The following is a 22,579-nucleotide window of genomic DNA, read 5'->3' as shown; positions in this document are numbered from 1 at the left end:
CAGTTACTCAAGTCAGAGTTATATTTAGCTCAGAGGAGGCTAGTTAAAGGTAAGTTCATTAAACTGAGGGCCCTCCAGATAACCAAAAGTGTAATGCAAGTGATTTGCCACTAGAAATCAGGAAAATGGCACAAACAGTAAAATGATTGCATATTACAGAAACATATCCTACAACACACAAGGCAATGACCGTTTTGTACGCACCTCTGTAAAAGCACGCAGATAAGGTGCTTTATAGTGGTGCTCTCCAGCTTGCAGCAGTGCTGCAGGTTCCTGTGGGATGCCTCCAGAATCCGCATAGCCTTCAACTGCAAGAAATGAATACTTTATTGGAATGTGAATCTGGAAACCTGTCATATCAGTGTAATACTGAATTGCAAAGAGCCTCACACTAGCAGCTACATTAATGTGCATCTCGTACAAATCTCTCATCATTATATCTCAGGAAGTTAAACGGTTATTTAGTAAGAAGTGAGATTCCAGGCGGGAATGCAGCAAACATAAGACTACCAGGAAAGTCCTCGAAACTCAAATATGTAGTAAAACAAAAGAGCATTGGATTATGAAAGAATTATTGAGCACATTAAAAGTCTTTTGAATCGTAGGACGTGTTTGTATAGCGATGGTATTCCTTCTCCCTCTTCGTCAGTGGTTTGACCGACACTCCGCCCGTGTTATGAACTGGAATAGCCGGCCGTTCACGGTGGGTGGTACGAGTGACGTAGGATCGAGCGCAAGGTATGGCTAAGAAATCACAGCCCTTACTTTATAACTGCAAGGCACAGTCATTACCTATGACTGGAAGAGCTGACATACTGTTCTTTAGATGAATATGTATATATAGTAAAAGCTAGCGTGTGATTGAGATGTCTCGATTAAAAAGAAACCTCGTCATTGAAATATCGGCGTATATCTGCCCTGCAACAAAGAACACGACAGGTTCCATAGTTCAATATAGAATACAGACAGGTTCTCGCGACGCGGGCCTCCAAAGTGAACTGTATACAAAAAAAGTCTTCATCAACAAGCAAATATATGCGCAAGCATCAAGCATAGCTATCCTGTGCCAACGCGTGAAGCCCATGACGCATCGACGTATACACACCTGCAGTGAACTCGCGGAAATGCCGATATAAGGATCAATTTTATCCTGGGAAATTACACAACAAACTAACTTTCAGTGTTTCCATAATTGTGTTCCCATTCAGTTATAGCAATCAGACGGGGTAGCATACTTCAAAGGAAAATGCAAGTACGCGATAACGTCAACGGAAACGTTCGTAAAATTGCTTACTAAATGTCCACAGAAACATGGGCAACTTACGCTTAGAGTGCGCTCTGCTCTAGTCACACAAAGCTCATTACATGAACCATAAGCTACAACAACGCGCACAAGCGCCAAGCTTGCTTACCTTTCAAGACGTAGTCAGCAAATGCTCCTTCGTCTCACAGGTACCGTGGCACCAACTCTCTTACGCGCGCAAGCACTGTAGAACTACAGATGATATACAGCACCACGAAAGCAGAACCTTCAACAAATTCTTCCATACACTGTGATTCGAAGCCCCAGTACCAGGATTTTCACGAGAGAGTGCTGGCACGCGGGAACAAAGGCAGCTCGGACGGCGTTGTACTAAGACACTGTTGACACTGCCGTATCGCACAAAACACACGGCGAACACACGGCATTTCACGAGTCCAGAGGTTGTGCGATGGCTAACGCACACGATAAGGAGCACATTTTGCCTAGGCACTTCAAATATAAAATTCAACTACCGGCTCACTGCAACGAGCACTCGCGCACAGCCAACGTGGTCCATAAGCTACAGCAACTTGGATTGGATTTATTGAACAAACCCTACTAAAAAATCCTTTTTAAATTCAAACAGGGTTATACAGGTTTAAACGGGTTTTAACAGGGACCTGTTTGGCAACAAACAGGTGTAAACAGGACCCGTTTACACACAAACGGGTCTGAACGGGGTCCTGTTTGGCTTGCAATAGGTTTAAACAGGACCCCCCACACACAAATAGGCCTAAACAGGGGCCCCGTTAAGCGAATAAACTGGTTCATACCGGGCACTGGCACCAACCAGGGGCCTATTTGGCCCACAGACAGGTTTAAACAGGAATCTCCGACACAGAAATGGGTCTAAACAGGGGACCCGTTTGGTAGTTGAACCAGTTAAACTGGCTCATACTGGTCCCACTGGCACCAAAAAGGTCTACACAGGGGCCTACTCGGCACAAAAACTGGTTAGAACGGGACCTTTTGTTAAGGAATTCTTCGCAGGCTCACATTTTGAACAAATAACTCTTTAATTGAGAAATAAGAGAAAAATAAGAGGAGTAACAACGTGCGTTACGACTGCTTCCATCGCGGGTCGCCCTCCTTCCTCCCATGTTGCCAGCCTAGCATTTCGATTCCGCTAACACTCGGCCATTCCTGGCAGCGAACTGTTCTCAGTTCATGTGGTGTAGTCCCGAAGATACGCAGGTCTTTTGGACACACGTGTGCTACGTCTCGGCACGCTTTCTTCCCCGTCGGAGCTTGACTGGTCGAACAGTTCCTGGCATCTTCCACCCCATCTCTTCAGTTGGCTGATGTGGGCAGTTGTCGAGTAGACCCTTTTCCTTCCGTTCATCTCGGTCACTCTGTAGGTGTCTGCTGGAAGTACTTCTATCACAGTGAGTGGACCTCTGAACTTCTTCTGGGCTTTTGTTGGGGCACCAGTGTGCTCTGGAACGCAGCGCATGACCACTATGTCTCCAACACTCAACTTGTCCGCTGTAAGTGACGCTTGTCGAAGTACTGCTTCGACCTTGCTTGCTGGCCCGCTATGTCCTTTTGAGCCATCTCTTGAAGTTGCTCCGGGCAGACCCACTCGTTATTCTCAGTGTTCAGCCATCTGAGGATACCATCCTGCATCCTTGGTTGATATCCATGCAAGAGCTTGAAAGGGCTAGTCCCTGTTGAGGCATTGTAAGCAGTATTTAGGTAACTTTCTACCTCCTTGATCTTCTGATCCCAATCTTTGTGAGCTGGGTCCTTGATTGTAGCCATAATACACGGTACCAGAGTTCGGTTCACACGCTCCACCTGGCCATTAGTCCTTGGATGGTGTGCCGAGTTCAGTGTGTGAGCCACACCATTTTCCTGACAGAAGGCTTCGCAGCCGTGGGACGTGAAACAGGAACCACGGTCCGAGATGATGCGCTCCGGTAGTCCAAACTCTGTTATGAATTTCTGCATACACCGCAGTACATTTCTCGCCGAGGTGTCGCGCACAGGGTAGAGGCGCACAAACTTGGTCAGATTGTCCACCAGCACCAATATCCACTGGTTCTTCTTGGAACTTCTCACAAACGGACCAACATGGTCCACATGAACAACTTGAAATGGTCTCTTCCCAGGTGGTATCGAGTGCAGAAGCCCAGGTTTCTTTCCTCCTGGTACCTTTGTGATTAGACTTTCGAAACACATACGGATGTGCTGGTCCACGTAGCGCTTCATCCGAGGAAACCAATAAAGTTCCTTGATTTTTGTCGCCGTTCGGTCTGTAGCAAAATGTCCCTGTAAGTCATGAAACTTGACGCACAATGTTTTGTGCATGCTTTTAGGCATCACAAAAAGAAGTCGTCCGTCCTCTTCAACGTAAAACAGTTTTCCATCTCTCAGCCGTAAGTTCTTGACTTTGGCACTCTCTTCTTGGATCCTTTCTTTGACTGGCTTCTCCAATATTAGGGCGAGCTTCGCCAAGTCCGCATCAGAGCGTTGAACGATCACAACTTGGTCCTCCAATGTCATGGTAAGGCACACCTCGATCCTTGTCTCAACAACCTCATCAAGCGTGTCCCTTGGCGCTCCTACAGGTTCACGACTCAAATAGTCCACATGTGCCATTTTCTCTCCTGCTCGGTGCTTCACCTCAAAGTCATACTCTTGAAGTAAGTCGAACCACCTTGATATCTGTGGTTTTAGAGTCTTGTGCGCATTCAGATACACAATTGCTTGACAATATGTAACCAGCGTGAACGGAATGAATAAGAGAAATGGACGAAGTCTTTCCATACTCCAGACTATCGCCATCAGCTCCAGTTTTCCCGCATGGTAATTCCCTTCAGCATCAGTGGTACGCTTACTGACACAAAACACCAAGTGCCAGCGTCCCGACTCATCTTGTTGAAGGATCATCCCCGCAAGTCCATGTCTGCTTGCGTCCGTGTGGAGCTCTGTCGGAGCCAAAGGGTTGTACAACTTCAGAACGGGTGGTGCTGTCAGTTCCTTTCGGAGCTGGTCGAAAGCTTCCTGCTGCTCCACTCCCCACGTGAACTTCGTGTCTTTCTTGGTCAGAGAAGTAAGCGGTTCTGCCTTCAGGGCATAATGGGGAATGAACCGTCTGAAAAATCCCGTTAGACCCAGAAATCTCCTTACACTGTGAACATCAGTTGGCGTGCTAGCGTCCAGTATGGCTTGTTGCTTCACTTCACCTGGCTGCAGGTAGCCTTTCGCAATCTTGAAGCCTAAGTAGTCGATTTCCTCACTTCCAAACACACACTTGGATATTTTCAGGGTTAGACCAGCAGCTTGCAGGGCATCCAGTACTTGTTTGAGCCGAACCAGCAACTCTTCCCAATCCTTGGCTGGAATCAGCAGGTCGTCCATGTAACACAATGCTACAGTGTTACAGTGTTACTGAGGAGTAGCAGGCTAGAGACACGCTCTCCAGGCCGACCTCTCCTCCCTTCTCTTCATTAAAATCTACTCTCTCTCTCTCTCTCTACAGTGTTACGCAGAGATCCGAGGACCTTGTTCATTAGACGTTGAAATACAGCAGGACCATTTCTCAACCCGAACACCATACGTTCAAACTGCCCGGTCTCATCAGGCGTGATGAATGCAGTCTTGGCCTTCGATTCCTCACTCAGTGGAAGTTGAAGGTATCCGTTTGCACAGTCTAACACACAGTATATCTGTGTTCCAGAGAGTCGTTACAGCTGGTCGTCAATGTTTGGCAAGGGGAAGTGTTCCGGCACCGTCTGGCTATTTAGCCGTCGATATTCTATGACTAGACGATTTTCTCCATTCTTCTTTTTCACGAGTAGTACTGGACTAGCGTATGGCGAGGATGTTTCGGTTAAGATGCCAGTCGCCTTCCACTCCTTGACAATTTCTTGGATCGCTTTTCTTTCCTCTGCGTTAGTCGTGTACGGTTTGCAGCTGACTGGGCTGCTCCCGGGATGCTCCGTGATGTTCATCTCTAGTTGGTTACAACACCCCAACTCTGACAAATTCAGCGCAAAGCAGTCTTTATATTCATTCAGAATTTTCAGCAGTGCGTCAACTTGCTGTTCGTAGACATCTTTCCCGACGTTTAGCATGCTACGATCAATGGGCTTCTGCTGAGGCACAGGTCTCACGGGTGTTAGCTCTTCGCTCCCTGATAGCAGTTCAAGGTGAGTAAGCAAACTCCCCTTGATCAGCTGTTGGTCTTCATCCTTGTCGTTCAGCATGGGTATCTCAACCATTCCGTCTTCGACGTGAAGTAGTATTCCCTTACCCGTTCCTGTAGGCAATATAACATTTCCTTCACTATTATTGGTCTCCACTGTCACCCAACACACAGTCCTTTTGGGCAGCACAATGGTCTCCTTGACACGAAGTGGCTCCTTCGAAGGCTTCATCTGGGCAAGGTCAATGTTGCAAAATGGAAGATCGTCTCGGTAGCCAATCCTGAGTTCATCTCCCATGCGTAGGTATGCAATGTGGTCCTGTTCCGTCCAAGTCCTACCAATTAACCAGCATGTCCACAGGCAAGGCACTGTTGTGAACGATAATCACCTTGACCTTACGGCATAACACGTCATCGATTTCTATGTCAACCTCCGAGGTTCCGATAGACTGCACTGTAGATGTATCAGTGTTCCCCCACCTATACAACGCTTGGGCTTTGCACACAACTTGCAGGTTGCACTTTTCAGCCGCTTGATGACGCAATATACAGTCTGAACTTCCCGGGTCAATCATCACGGAGAGCTGGTGAGTACCATTGATGATCTCAGTCTTCAGGAACTTGGATGGACCACTGTCACTTGTTGGGTCCTCATTCACCATGAAGTTCCCAGCAGGGTTTGTTTTTGAACAGTCTTTCGCTATGTGCCCGTACCTTCCACAGCTGTAGCATTTTCGCTCTGACGGATCACGCTTGGGAGGCTCTGGCGTTTGCTTCGAGGGTCCCCCACCACTTGCTTGATGTGTGACACGTGCATTTGTGATCACTTTCTCGGTTGGACGCGTGGCATTCCAAGATTTCCAAGGCGGAGGCTTCCCACGAGATGTCGCGCTACCTGGGTCACCACCGTGTGGCTTGGCCCCTGCATACTGCTGCATTCTAGCTTCGGTTATTCGCTCTAGTCTTCGCAAGTCTGCCAGCAATTTGTCCTCGTCCTCGTGATCCTTCGCCGACATTGAGATGCATGCATCTTTAAACCGCAGCCCCACCAAAACTTGCTCTTTGGTATCCTGCATAGCGAGGCCCAATGCTTTGCATAACAATGTCTTTTCAAGAAAGTATGCCGTGATGGATTCTCCCTTCATCTGGACTCTTTCTTGCATTTGCTTCCACTTTTCGTCCGTGCTTGTCTGGCCCACAAAAGTCTTTTTGAAGGCTATCTTGAAGTCCTCCCACGTAGTAAGGTCATCCACACGGGCCTGAAGCCAAAATCGAGCAGGTCCCTTCATGTGAAGCCTGGCGTTTTCGAGTCTGAAGCTGTCCGGCCAGCCGTGCAGGACCGCCGTGGAATCGATACTCTTCAACCACGGCTTCATGGCATGACCCCTCGCCGTCGAAATCCTGGATAGCCTTATTTAGGTCCGGCATAACGTGGAACGCTTCAGGCTTCCTCTCGATAAGCTCCAATAACCGCCGGTTTTGCTCCAGCAAAGCTTGCATCATTTCGTTAGTTCCGCCGCCGTCTGCCATCTTGGGCGTTGTCTATACGCCTGTCTGGGCGTACACACAGTTTTTCACCAACAGATAAACGTCTAGGCTTGCCAACGACACTCAGAGCGTCCATACGCACGTTTCCGAGGCGGCACAACGGCTCAATGTCGATCAGTCACAGAAACGGTATCGTAGCGTCTCGCAGGCGTCACACAGAGCGTCCGCACGCACGTTTCTGAGGCAGCACGAAGACTCACGTTTCGAAGTCGATACTTCACGAAGACGGTACCGTTGTGTCTCGTGGACGTCACACAGAGTGTCCGCGAGTACGTTCAAGGCGTCACACAGTCCCTTTTCCGGTCAGTGCCTCACAAAGACGGCACCAACGCAGCATCAGTTGAAAAGTCAGCGAGCGTCACCGTCGTCGCAATCCCCCGACATCGGTTTCCAGGGTCGCTTTACCACAAAGGTTTCGGTAAATCCCACTTCTGAGATGTTAAGGAATTCTTCGCAGGCTCACATTTTGAACAAATAACTCTTTAATTGAGAAATAAGAGAAAAATAAGCGGAGTAACAACGTGCGTTACGACTGCTTCCATCGCGGGTCGCCCTCCTTCCTCCCATGTTGCCAGCCTAGCATTTCGATTCCGCTAACACTTTGTAGTTGTCGCACTGGATGAAGTCATACCATGCAATTTAATGCTTGAACAGATTTACGGTAAAATTCGATTTGAAATTGGTACACACGCGCGAGCGCTCCGTATCACCCGAACGACAAAAAACAAAAACTTAGCTGAAGCAGGATTAGAACCCGCGTACCCCAGATCTCAAGGCAAACGTCGTAACCACTAGGCCACACAGCCCAGAGGTTAGATACACAAAAAAAGACGACACAAACTGCGTCGATGACACCACTCCAAATTTATCGTTGATACCCTACTAAAAAATCCTATTTCATTTCAAACGGGTTTCATCAAATAGGATAATGGAACGGGACCCCGTTTTAACCTGTTTAGTCCAGACCAGTTTGTCCCCGTTTGAACAAATTTAGCCCAGACCTGTTTGTCCCCGTTTAGTCCACTCCCCGTATGACCCTGTTCGAACCTATTTATTTCCCTATTTGAGCCAGGTTTCTTTACACTGGTCCAATGTCACTTAACATAAGTCACTCTTTAAATCTATTTGGTGCACTTATGGATTTGAGATCAGCCTTGAACGAGTTTTGTGTGACCTATGAGTGCGCTTGACATGTATGACCTATAAGAGTATGCAACCTGAAAAAGATCGGTAGCACATTTTCTTATGCACTACAAGTATGTAAATGTAATTCTTGCAGGTGTACTGCATGCTTTATCATTTGTACTCATTTTACTTCAGTCTTGTGTTGCTGTAATGGTTTGTGCATAAAACAAATGTACAGCAAAGCGTAATTTTAAGTTGGAAAAACGTCGGGTGAAGAGGACTTGTAAAAGAAAGACATAAGTATACTTTACGTGTGTTTTTATGTACACCCTCCCTGATACACGCGCTCTGATTTTAAGACGGGGCATGTCGCACATCTGACAAGCATAGTTTATTCGAAATTCTATAATGGTACTCTGACAGAAAACCAGTGGAATGTGTTGCTTTGGTGAGAGCTTGCAGGGCACCTGAAAAAGTAAAGAAAAACCAACAATTTCTTTTCACTTATATAACAGGTTCACACAAGGGCAAAAACAGTTTTGCGTATGTTCACACAGATAAGAATGGGTAAGCATTCAGAATATAGGAGATACTAACAAATCTCATTCAAAGGTAACTGGTTTCAGGCAATTTGGCTATGATTCTAAAAGAATATGCATTACTGTGGTAGAATAAACTGTCACAATTAGCGGGCCACTGAAACAAGTGTTATAATCAAAAAGACATCACTTATTCGATTAACAATAGTATTGAAGCAACAGAAGTAGTACAAGCATAAAAGGCACATTTAAAAAGCCGCATGGACATGTCACGCTAATAAATTACTTGGAAGCTACCTTTCTGCCAGCAAAGTAAATACCGTTGTGGAATAGTGGCTTTAGCATCCGTGTTTGGCTGGTTTATCCCATACTGATAATTATGAGACTTAGATGGGCTAGTTAGTTGCTGGCGTGATGGAACATGTTATGATGGTGTTTGTAGTAAATTCTGCTTCTTTCTATGCCACAATCTCATTGGTAATCCGGACAGAGTGTTCCTCTGACCCCTGACAAAGTGCAATGAGCATGAGAAGGTACCGCCTCCTGCTTTTTAACTATATTGCACGAGAACACTATAATATGGTCGTGCGTCGTCCTGAAGGGAACATCACCTTAGACGACTCTTGCACAGGAGGGTGCTTGGTGCACCTGAGTACTTCTGATGGTCTCATTGATTATTGTCCCTTAAAGGCACTAAAATGACGCGTGATGGATGCTCGCACAATATAGCTAGAAATGGGGGAGGCTGTACACCTGGCCTCCAAAACATGCATGTTCATGTGTATGCATAGAGTTGTCAGCTTGCTTATTTCCTCTGCTCTGTGTTTCTGTGTGGACCTGCGTGCTAGGCCATGCCACGGGCTGTGCCGAATGTTTGGTATGTTATTGGTACTTTCTTCATTAACAAGTTCAGGGCCACGATCTTGTAGCAATGCATTTTCTAATGCCGTTTCTAATAGTGCTTGGTCAGTTGTCATAGTGACACTGTGCCCATGTTGTCAGTATGGATTTGATGGAACATGTTATAACGGTGCATGTGAGGGCGGGACATAGAAAGAGTGCACTGAGGACAATCGCCGAGCTTCAACTGAGGTTTACTGCAGCCGTTCCTGCACAGAAACATTGGACAAAACACCGCCATGGCGCACATTGTCAGCGCAATCATAACAGAAAGTCATCATGTCATACAGCACTACAAACGTTCCCATCTGCACAAGATTAAAGACACAATTGTACTACACGTTATACCCCATCATCAATTTACGCTCTTCAAACCCGCGAACTTGAAAACCTTTCCTTGCAAATATATGTCTTTTCTTTTTGATGCAACCTTCTCCATTCTTTTTTATATGAAATGCCCCAAACAATTCTCTCTCTCTTTGATCCTTAAAACTTCCAAGTATACAAGTGTCGTCGTACACTGGAGTGCAAATACACCTTTGCAATGGTCAGCCAAGCGACCCCCCGCTACAAAAGCCTGCACGGATGCTCGATGCTCCCTCACATGGTCGTTAACGCATCTACCAGTTTGGCTGACTTAACTGCCACAGGAGAGCGGGATGTGGTAAACCGCCTCCGTCTCGCAGCGTACAAAGCCCTTAACATGCTGTTTTGCACTCTTTTGTGAAGTGCGTGCACTGTTCACAGCATAGCACATTCGTGCCAGTTTTTCCGAGCGAAGGAGACTATCCCTACTAAAAAATCCTATTTAAATTCAAACAGGGTTATACAGGTTTAAACTGGTTTTAACGGGGTTCTGTTTGGCAACATACAGGTGTAAACAGGACCCGTTTACACACAAACAGGTCTGAACGGGGTCCTGTTTGGCTTGCAAATAGGTTTAAACGGGACCCTCCCACACAGAAATAGGTCTAAACAGGAGCCCCGTTTAGCGAACAAACAGGTTCATACTGGGCACTGGCACCAAACAGGGGCCTATTTGGCCCGCAGGCAGGTTTTAACAGGAATATCCGACACAGAAATGGGTCTAAACAGGGGACCCGTTTGGTAGTTAAACCAGTTAAACTGGCTCATACTGGTCCCACTGGCACCAAAAAGGTCTACATGTAGCTGTCATGCTCGATTTAATGTTTGAACAGATTTACAGTAAAATTCGATTTGAAATTGGTACACACGAGCGAGCGCTCCGCAACACCCCAACGACAGCCGCTTCGCGTCGGCGCCGGGCACAACCAAGGCGCTGCCAAACACAGGGGAAAAAAAGAAAGAAAAGGTTAATAAATAACAAGAAAAAAAATAGGCCAAAGCAGGACTTGAACCCGCGTACCGCAGATCCCAAAGCAAGCGTCGTAACCACTCGGCCACACAGCCCCGCAGATCTGGCGATTGCTCTCCTCACTGTTGAAAGGAATGGGGGCTGAAACCTGCCGTATAAGACGCATAATATCGAAATACTACTACAGAACACCCATACAGACTACCACATACTACGCCGTCACGATACATGCGGTCACCAAAGGGCCGAAAGTGGGCGAAAGCACGAAAGCATGGTCGCTTTCGGTGCCCCCAGGAGGCGCTGCCACTGCCCCAGGGGCATGACCGTGCTGTTGCTGCCTGTTGCTGTGCGTGCGCGCTGCATTGAGGCAGGTCGATGTGGATGTTTAATCGTGTGTACGCTGTGCCGAGAGAAAATGTCGTGCCCCTTGTGTGCTTTGATGATCACCTAGCCCCTGGGACCGCGTAACGTAGCTCGCAGTACCTTTCGCGTGGTTCGCCGATGTCGATTATCGTAGTTATGGCCCGCTTGCGCTTTCTTTGTTCGCGGCCTCTGATAATATCGCATCGGATCACAGTGCACGGAAGAATTTGGTGAGCTATTACGTGCTGTAGTTCATCCGCAATTCAACAGTGTTTACATCGGAAGGATCATCGTGCAGTCGACGCAGCGACCTGACATGAAGGAGCGTTTGCCGACTACGCCTAGAAAGGTAAGTCCGGCGCTTGCGCGCAGTTTTGTAGTCAATGGTTCGTGAAGTGTGAATTATTATACGGATCACGAGATGATTAGTAAAGCGACCACAATGATAAATGTGTTTTTCGAATGTTCGTTCATGTCGCAGTGCACATTTAGCGAACAGTCTCACAAAAAATGTCCTGAAACGTATTGGACGTTGCCAGGAGCTTTATCATGTATTTGCATTCTGCTATAACGTATGCTAACGGTGATTGTTTGACCTGAATGGTAAAGAAAAAAATCAAGCAGGGAAAGTTACTGCTTGTGTACGTAATTTCTGTATAGGTATTTCTAGAAGTACAGCCTTCCGCACTTGTAACTATATTGCGCGAGCGTCGATCATGGACCATTTTAGCGCCTTCGACGGCGATACTTAGCGAGACCGACAAAAGTAAGCGGAGGCGCATAAAGCACTCTCCAGCGCAAGCGTCATCTGCTAAGCTACTCTTCTCAGGACGACGCACACCCATTTCATAGTATGCTGATGCCATATAGTTAAAAATGCGGGAGGCTGTACGCCAGCTAACGGCTGCGCGAGATGGTACTAGATTGTTGTGTCTGACGCATGGCCAGATTTTAGCTTGTATGCGAATTCTACTAACATATAGTGTCGCCAGACAGGCTGTATTTCTTGTGTTGGGTGTCCTGTGTGTTTTCGTGTGCTTGTAAATGTTTATTTCAGAGAAGCCGAGATTACAACAGCCGTGTTTCTTTTTCATCGAATTTTTTTTTCTGCTGAAAAATAGGGCGTTTGTTCTTGGGTAATTTCCAGTGCATCGTCCTTCGAGACAATGCTTTGTTCCACCGCATAAAGAAATGCGATTTTGGAACACTTTTCATGTGCTAAGGAATTTTCTTCGTAGTACAATTCACATTTCACTTCCTACAGATGTGCGTTTGTGTGAAGCTTTTGATAGTAGATTTATGTTTGCTGCAGTTTCATGTCATGTTAAATAGCCGCTTGTGTAACAATCAGATGTTTGCACAACCAGATGCAGCTTCGTGTAGTTTGGTTGTATGAGACTTTTCAGAATGTTTTCAGATCTTGTTAACTTGCAAGCTTGCAGTTTCAGCAGGGATTACAGTAAATTGAACATTTCTTATTGTTTAGGGATGTCAAGATTTCGTGAACCAGAGGCATCTCTGTGCATAGGAACCTAAGACATTTCTGCAGCCGGAACAGCACGGCAAAGCATCTGATCTGCATGCTGCGACAAGGTGTGTACAAAATGGTCCCTGCCACTTACACAAGCTGTAGGTTTTGTTGGTATAATTCATACCTGTCAACTCTCCTGAATTTTTCGTATTTTTCCGGAAGATCTCTAACGAGCATACCAGAGGGGGCACTTGCTCTAGGCCAGTTTGTTCAGATAAATTTCTTAAACAGGCTAAATCGGCAGCAGCAAGAACACTGCAAATGTGCTCTGGTGATATAAAACAGTGTTGTCAGTTCTGGTGTTTCAATTCGCTGCTGCTTTGTGTGCTGTTAAATAATGGTTAATTATGTGTGTATCAATGCAACAGTGTGGGTGCTGAGAGGAAGCTTTAAAAAAATGTGTGCTATCTCGCCAATAAAAAATTTTTGTCTGCAGAATTTTTACAAAATATAAAGTTCACAGGTTGGCATGTATGACATAATGTACAGCACTGTTGCTATGAATATGCTATATTCATAACTTGCAGTTTCGGTCTACTTGAATTGCATATTTTGAATCTGGCCTACCTTCAGTTTAATCAATTCATTTAAGTAGCCTCCTCTGAGTTAAATGTAATTGGAGGCTATTGTAGAAATGCATGATGTGCTCCCTACTGACTGCATTGTGGCAATTTTTTTAGGGACCATCTTGTGAGGCATGCATATCCTTTCATGTCTTGCTATGATTTGCCCAACAAAAGCAGCAGGGCTTTGGTTACCTTTGTTATTACGCATTCCTGTAGACTTCCGTTTCTCTCTCTTCTAACATATGTGCATGCGCAAATTCTGTGTTCTTAATTTCTGTAAGTTGACCTAATTGTGTATTACATTTTCAAAAAAAATTGGGGGGAAGCGGGGTTATTGATTCCCACAATACTAGGGAGAACGGGACCTCAGACCAAAAGGCCACAAAAGGTGGCTTAAAGTGTTCGAAACTCAGAATTTAACATTCTGTCTCCTAAAGCACTACCAGTATGAAACTGTTTCTAATTGCTTTGTTTTTATAAGCTAGCTGCCCGATTTGCAGCCACATTGTGAGAGAGTATGTTTTTTTTTCTTCTTTTGTTTGAGTTCTTTTGTTCAATGTTCTCCTTTTTAGTTCAGAAATTTTTTCCTATCACCTCACGCAATATTCCAACTGGAGCCTATGAGGTATGTTTATAAATAAATAAGCAAATTCCTGAGGCATGCAACAAACCATGCAAATCAGTCCCTAAAAAGCCATAAAGAGGATCTATTATTTTCAGCAGCTGCCTCAGTCGTACTGTGCTCAGTGGCGCACTGACAAAAACCATTGCAGCAGCAAAGCACTACTCTAAACATTTCCCTTTCAACATTTCTAACTCTCATATGCTGTCTTCTCCAAATCGTGTTGAGTGCATCTGGAATGTTTCGGCAATTGTTTTTACCTCAACCATTATGCAAAGCAATCATGCAAAGAATGGTTCAGCTTGTTGACTGTTGCTTATTTATACCTAGCCTGATCTGTGGAGTTGACCGTATGCTTTCTTTTTTTTGCATACCTGCCACGGTTGCTCAGTGGCTATGGTGTTGAGCTTCTAAGCACGAGGTCTCGGGATGAAATCGTGACCATGGCGGCTGCCTTTTCAAGGGAATGAAATGCGAAAACACCTGTGTATTTGGATTTAGGCGCACGTTAAAGAACCCCAGGTGGTCCAAATTATTCCGGAGTCCCTCACTACGGCGTGCTTCATGATCAGACTGGTTCTGGCATGTAAAACCCCATAATGTAATTTAAATTTTTTACACAAGAACTAAGGTGGCTTTTAATTATGCCACCTTTTCACATTACTGCATAACCACAAGTTTGTCGAAATAATTGAACAAATGTCGTCAGTATTCTGTAAAAGCAAACTTGTCTTCTACAGCAGCTCGAATAAGCCATTTTCAGTGCAATAGCAGGCTTAGGATGTTGCCAGAAAATTGTGTCGCATAAGGATGTGCTGCATCAGAAGGCACGTTTCTTGTTCATTGTATTCATTCTAGCATTATCTCATCTCTATGTTCCTTTCAATGGTATTCACTGTGCACACATACTAAAGAGATAAGGAACATCCACAGTGCACGCATACCAAGGAAGTCAGTCAGACAGAGAGCGATAGAGCACAGCACGCTTTCACTCTCTGTCTGTCGCTTATTTCCCTCACATGTGTTCATTGTGAGCACCACCAAAATGAAGTTACCGACTTGCCCAAGCTTCAACTCTTGTGCTTGGTTTTTTTTTGTCTACAAAATGCCCATAAGCAGGTCATAGTGGTGGTGATTTTCGCATGTATGGAAAAGGCTTATTCAATTCCAGAACAGCTTCATTTGTTCTAGGCATAGTAAAGAACTTGCCAGTGTTTATTTTAAAGGCTGAATTGGTAGGAAACTATTGTGGGTATTCCTAATGGCACCCTTTTGCATTAAGTTTGTGCAAATGCTTGAAGCTTGTACTATGTTGATGAAAATAGCGTTGAAGCTATAGAAGCATATTTGTCAAAATGTAGTGAATGCTTCCCATTAGAAATCCGGAGTTATGCTTCTTGGGACACTTATTGGTTAATGTATTGGTTAATAATGTAACCTTATTGGGTAATGCGATTAGCCTTATCGATGCTATAATGTTGCAGGGTCTGCAGGATGGCCAGCGTAACAAAAACATTAACATCATTGTAAGAATACATGTTCTGCAATAATATTAGGATTGGCCCCCCAAGTGACAACGCTTGCTTACACTATACCTGGGATAAACCAGGTTTAATTACTCAGCCAGTCAGCCATCCGTGCATGAGGAGGAGGGGGGGCGGCAAAAAAAGGGTATTTTGAGTAATCTTCAAGTAGATGGCTCATACATCAGATCTTTCTTACTGTGCATGCTATGTTGCTCAAAGTCAACTTAGCTATGGGTACAATGTCTGCATTTTATTATTGTTTATGCCTAATGAAGGTTGCTTTGTTCACAGTGTCACTTTCTATATTGTTTCTCTTATCGCACTAAGCTCACTTGTTTTAATGCTGCTATAGGTATGGCTGGGCCTGGAGATGAAGTGTAAGCAGACCACGCTATGCTGCGGATTGGTGCCAATCTTCACATCCGAGTTGTTCCCACGACAGTCAAGCACCACTGTGATTTGCTTCATTGGTAAGGTAATATAATATGGTGAGCTTGCACCTCAATATTGGTATTGAAAAATATGTTAAGTAAAAGACACAAGAGTTGGCCTTTATGACAGATACCACTCATGTTCTTTTTTTAAAGAGCTCTTTTAGCACTGTTCTTTATGGGTACCTTTTCAGAGGATGCTTATACTCCTTTATTGCAAACTGCCGTGGAGCTAGTTTATGTGTTAAACTAGCACTCTTTCACCAAGAAAAAGTCCAATTTTTACTCACACAGCGATTTGGTGCAAAGGACGAAAGGGGTAGAATAGATCAATCTCAATGCATGTTGCTGGCACAAATACAAAAAGGGCGCATGGCATGGCTAGCGCAATTTGTTTTACAGTGATGATAAGCAGTCTCAATGCCTAATAATTCTATTGATGGAGAGCTAACACACTGGTTCCCCGTCATTTGCATAAGGAAAGCTTCAAATATCTCTTAAGCACTCTGGTCCTTATATTTTGTCACAATCAAGTGGTTTTTAAATATGGGTGTACTTGCACTGAGAGCTGTGCAATACTAATGCCAACTGACCCACACATCAAGTTTGCATGGTCACGCAGCCTGTCATTTATACATTTGGCTTGTTTTCTGCAAAGGTCTGAACTTCAACACTGCAGGATACTTCACGATATCCTGGCGAGAGTAACCTGCACCGTGGAACATGCGTTCAGTCAGCTCCTTCTGAAGTAAAAGAAAAGGTCCACGTGTGTAGCTGCCATGGTGTAACCTTGGAATCTGTTTCTGTGTCCGCAACTTGAGCTTTTTTTTTCAGTGACCACAATTTCATTATTATGAAACGGAATGCATTAACAGGTTCAAACTCAGGGTAACGTTTTTATCTGCATGACATTGTGGAGAAAAACTGATGAAAGGAGGCACAATGCGACTATTGAACCTGTCCAGGGGACAGGGACGTCGAGAAGTTTTAAATCCATTTGCATAGGCTAACAATCGCAAGGCAAACTGCTGCAATTGTGTGAAAAAGTACCATGCACTTCTTACTTCAAGGAATAGTGCCATTCTTTTTCAGCTGTAGTTAGCACCATGTATGTGCACTGCACGTGTAATTTGAGTTAAATGTAAGGAAGTTATTGCAGAATAGGCCATTTAAATCTAATGGCCATAATTTTGGCATTAGTAGATCTTTGCTCAGACCATCTGACAATTTCTTGAAAGTATGAAATTTTTGTTTATGTAGCTGCTGTCAGCATATTCTATATTAGCATTTGGTCTTATGCATATACTGTTTGCTCTAAAAATTTAAATTCTTGAGTTTCTCATGCTAAAACCATGATATGATTATGAGGCATGCTGTAGTAGGGGACTCCGGATTATCCCTTGAACCCTTGTTAACTCAAACTCTGATATCTCAACATATCAGTTAAGTCGAAAATTTTTTCGTGGCTCGGTATCGACTTTTATGTATATTTGACCTCTTATCTAGCAATGCTTCTGTGCTGTGCTCCGGATATCTCGAAATCTTGACTGCAACACAGTAGGCAAAATGTTATCAGCGAAAGGTTTCCATACGTTGTACGCAGCTGCGATATCTCCAAAAGTTGCAAGATCGCAAGTTTGTAGCAAATTCTGCTTCATTCTACGCCACTCTTGTCATCCACTGTTCACGGCCGGCAGAGATCTCATTGGTAATCCGGGCTGAATTTTTCTCTGACCCCTGACAAAATGCAATGAGCATGATAAGGTACTGCCTCCTGCTTTTTAACTATATTACATGAGAACACTATAATATGGTTGTGCATCATCCTGAACGGGACATCGCATTAGACGACTCTTGCACAGGATAGTGCTTGGTACACCTGAGAGTACTTCTACATGTCTCGCTGATTATTGCGCCTTATAGGTGCTAAATGATGCGTGATGGACGCTTGCACGATATGACTAAAAATGCGGGAGGCAGTACACCTGAGCACCACAACATGCATGCTCATGTTTACGCATAGAGTTGTCAGCTTGCTTATTTCCTGTGCTCTGTGTTTCTGTGTGGATCTGTGCGCTAGGCCGTACCGCGTGTTGCGCCGAATGTTTGGTATGTTATTGGTATTTTCTTCATTAATAAGTTCAGGGCCACGATCTGGTAGCAATGCGTTGTCTGATGCCATTTCTGATCGTGCTGTATCTGTAGCAATGCATTGCTACAGATACAGCACCAGGCCATGATCTTGTAGCAATGCATTGCTACAAGATCGTGGCGCCGAACTTGTAGCAATGCATTGCTACAAGATCGTGGCCCCGAACTTGTTAAGAAAATACCAATAGCATACCAAACATTCGGCTCAGCCCGTGGCATGGCCTAGCACGCAGATCCACACAGAAACAGAGAGCATGGGAAATAAGCAAGCTGACAACTATATGCGTACACATGAACATGCATGTTTTGAAGGCCAGGTGTACAGCCTCCCCCATTTCTAGCTATATCGCGCGAGCGTCCATCGCGCGTCATTTTAGTTCCTTTAAGGGACAATAATCAAAGAGACCGGAAGAAGTTCTCAGGTGCACCAAGCACCCTCCTGTGCAAGAGTCTTCTAAGGTGATGTTCCCTTCAGGACGACGCACGACCATATTATAGTGTTCTCGTGCAATATAGTTGAAAAGCAGGAGGCGGTACCTTCTCATGCTCATTGCACTTTGTCAGGGGTCTGAGGAACACTCTGTCCGGATTACCAATGAGATCATGGCGTATAATGAAGCAGAATTTACTACAAACACCATTATAAAATGTTCCATTAAGCCAGCAACCAACTATCCCATCTAAGTCTCTTAATTATCAATATGGGATAAACCAGCCAAACGCGGTGGATGCTAAATCCAGTATTCCACTACGGTATTTACTTTGCTGGCAGAACGGTAGCTTCCGAGTAATTTATTAGCTTGACGTGTCCATGCTGCTTTTTAAATGTGCATTTTATGCTTGTACTACTTCTGTTGCTTCAATACTATTGTTAATCGAATAAGTTGTCTTTTTGATTATAACACTTGTTTCAGTGGCATGCTAATTGTGACAGTTTATTCTACCGCAGTAATGCATGTTCCCTTAGAATCGTAGCCAAATTGCCTGAAACCAGTTACCTTTGAATGAGATTTGTTAGTATCTCCTATGTTCTGAATGCTTACCCATTCTTATCTGTGTGAACATAACGGCTTTTGCCTTTGTGTGAACCTGTTGCTTAAGTGAAAAGAAATTGTTGGCTTTTCTTTACTTTTTCAGGTGCCCTGCAAGCTCTCACCAAAGCAACACATTCCACTGGTTTTCTGTCAGAGTACCATTAGGATTTGGAATAAACTATGCTTGTCAGATGTGCGCCATGCCCCGTCTTAAAATTGGAGCGCTTCAGTATTAATGTTTGAATGGGTGTACATAAAAACATACGTAAAGTATACTTATGTCTTTCTTTTACAAGTCCTCTTCACCCGACGTTTTTCCAACTTAAAATTACGCTCTGCTGTACATTTATTTTATGCACAAACCATGACAGCAACACAACACTGCAGTAAGATGAGTTCAAATGATAAAGCATGCAGTACACCTGCAAGAATTACATTTGCATACTTGTAGTACATATGAAAATGAGCTACCGATCTTTTTCAGGTTGCATACTCTTATTGGTCATACATGTCAAGCGCACTCCTAGGCCACACAAAAATCGTTCAAGGCTGATCTAAAATCCATAAGTGCACCAAATAGATTTAAAGAGTGACTTGTGTTAAGTGACATCGGACCAGTCTAACGGGACCTCGCCCAAATAGGGAAATAAATAGTTTCGAACAGGGGTAAACAGGACTGGGTTAAATAGGACAGGACTGAACAGGGCCAAACGGGAGTGGACTAAACGGGTTCAAACGGGGACAAATTGGTCTGGACTAAACAGGTTCAAACAGGGGCAAACAGGTCTGGACTAAATAGTTTCAAACGGGGTCCCGTTCCATAATCCTATTTGATGAAACCCGTTTGAAATCAAATAGGATTTTTTAGTAGGGAAACACTGCAGCAGCGCCCCACTGCGGTTAAAGAAGGAGAACTTGCCTCCTCGATTCGCATTGCTTCAGGAGCATGGCCTTCGAGATTTGCGTTTGTCACTAAGGGGAAGTCGCAGCTGAAGTATGAGCCAATCCACGCGCCGCCCGTGCAGCTCCGTCTGCTTGAAATGGCGTACGGCCTACGGGCTAATATGGCACTTACCGATCACATATTCGTGATCACCGCCCATATACACGTTAATTATGGCGCCAAGTGTAGCGTTTTCGAAAATACGTGCCCTCATCTTGAATTGGTGAGACCATATTTTATCTTATCGTCAGGAATAAAGGTGACAAAACGTGGCGATGGCTGGCGTGCTACAGCAGCTGAAGCTTCGGCTAAAGTGCAACGGGCATACTGCTTGCACGCACGTGTAAACAAATAGATATGGCCATGCCAGGTACACAACTGACTACTCAGCCAACTGACGTACAATCGTAAATTATTCACTTGTTCGTCCAAGCAAGCATATACGGAATCCGTGCTGCCGTACGAATTCCGCCAATATATCAACACCGCGATCACCCGCAGTTTTGAAAAGAAAGGCTCTTTTAACAGTGACCGCGGGTAATGCATTTGCGAGAAAGCCAAGTTTTGTGTATAGTTTGCATAAAATAGTAGAGGTGTAAGGATTTCTTAAGAAGCCGAATTCCGAAAAAAAGGGTAAGCGTCGTGAAAACAAACGGCCCCATGACATGTCAGGAAGTGTAGTCATTGCATTGGTCCCGCAGATGCTAATGTGGAGTAGTGGTAGCGTGTCTGCCTCACACGCAGAAGTCTCGTGTTCGAGTACCATTATTGGTCAATCTTTTATTTTTTTTTGAAGTAGGAAAATGTACTATACAATTTCACTGTGACAGGACAAGATATTTTATCTTAGCTACTGCTGATTATATATGCACGCGTAATAACAAAAATTATCCTGTCTCCTCGCTTTCTCTTAAACTGCAGGAAGCAATTATCCGAATGACACTCAGGTTATTCGTACTAATTATTGTATTACTCGATATTGCATGTTATGCTTCTTTATTGCAGTGTTAAATGAGCAAATGAACGAAACAAATACAATTGTTATAATTTTCTTTACACAAAAGTAGACAGAGCCTATCAACTTTCTTTAAACTTTCTTCAAACGAACTTGCTTCAAGCCAAAACAAGAACGGAGCCTATCAACTTTCTTTAATGTAGCTATAAACAAGCTTTCTTCAAACGAAAATAAAAACAGAGCCTACCAACTTTTTCAAAACTTTCTTTGAACAAACTTCGTATGAACGGAAGTTAAAACAGAGCCTACCAACTTTCTTTACAGTTTCTTTAAAGAAACTTTCTTCAAACCGAAGTAAAAACAGAGCCTACCAACTTTTTTTAAACTTTCTTTGAACAAGCTTCCTATAAACAAAAGTTAAAACAGGGCCTACCAACTTTATTTAAACTTTCTTTAAACAAACTTTCTTCAAACCGAAGTAAAAACAGATGCTACCAACTTTCTTGTAACATGTGTTAATAGAAAGTAAAAGTACACAGGATGTTACTAAAGTTGATAGAAAGTTGGTAAGAGTTCTAAAGAAAGTAAGAAAGTATTTTTGTATGGGGCAGCAGCCCCGTTCTAAGACAACAGCCGCCGCCCTCCCTGGAAACGGTGACTTCCGCGAAGGACAGTCTCCGGACTAGTCACGGAGAGGCGAGCAGTTCTTGCAAAGGGCCAGCGTCGAGCATTCGCGTGAGAACCACGTCGACGCTTGATACCCAAGGTGCCACCCGTTGTCTGGTCTGCGGGGGCGATCAGGCAACATTGGAGGCCGAGCCCAGCGGAACGGGGACACATCATGGGCGGGATATTCCGAACTGGTCGAAGGTTGTCATTGGCTAAGAAGAACTAAGGTGCATTCCCTAGTCGAGTGAAACAGGGAAACGAAATGGATAAAAAAACGGGACTTGAGTCTTGTGGGGAAGGCTCGGAATGTAAACGCTCGGGCATACAAATACGCTAGCATGCAGATTTTAGTAAATATACGATGTACATTTGTATTAATTTTTTGGTTTCTCTGGACCTGTCCTTCTCCCGGCGCCTGGCACGTCACCAGACATGGAGCCTTCGTGGCCGCTCGGACCCACGGACTTCGCAACAACGCTCACTGTGGAGCCTACGCAGGCATCAAGGCGTCGTGCGAGCCGTGGGTAAGGAGGCGAGAATCCGCGCACAGAGGCTGTCTTTGGCCATTGCGGCCTCCTAGGCGTTTTTCAACGGTTGCGGGCGGCTCGGCGTATTTAAAGCGTCCGGGCTGTCCCCGTGGCTTTGGCGGCGCAATACAAGTTCTTCATCACAAAGGACAGTCGCAACAGACTGCCCCGCCGGGGGAAGGAGATCCCGATGGGCGGGGGACTATATTTGCTGTCTGGAGGGATGGCACTGGTGGTAATAGCAGCAGGCGGTTGTCCCACAGCTTTCGTCCAGTGGGCAGTTCTCGAATTTCTTCCGACAGGTGTGTCATTACGCGTCGAGAACACCGCAGAATGCATTGTGAACGTCATCTTCTGTCT

General features: G+C 44.7%; 1 pseudogene; it reads right to left on the bottom strand.

Moving 5' to 3' along the window:
- Positions 1-2,384: 2,384 nt before the first annotated feature.
- On the bottom strand, positions 2,385-7,193 carry LOC119459724 (uncharacterized; annotated as a pseudogene).
- Positions 7,194-22,579: the final 15,386 nt, after the last annotated feature.

This window comes from Dermacentor silvarum, chromosome 7 (genome assembly GCF_013339745.2).
Source record: "Dermacentor silvarum isolate Dsil-2018 chromosome 7, BIME_Dsil_1.4, whole genome shotgun sequence".
In the NCBI taxonomy this organism is placed as follows: Eukaryota; Metazoa; Arthropoda; class Arachnida; order Ixodida; family Ixodidae; genus Dermacentor; species Dermacentor silvarum.
Note: the sequence above shows the minus strand (reverse complement) of the source record. Positions and strands in the feature narration are given on the sequence as shown.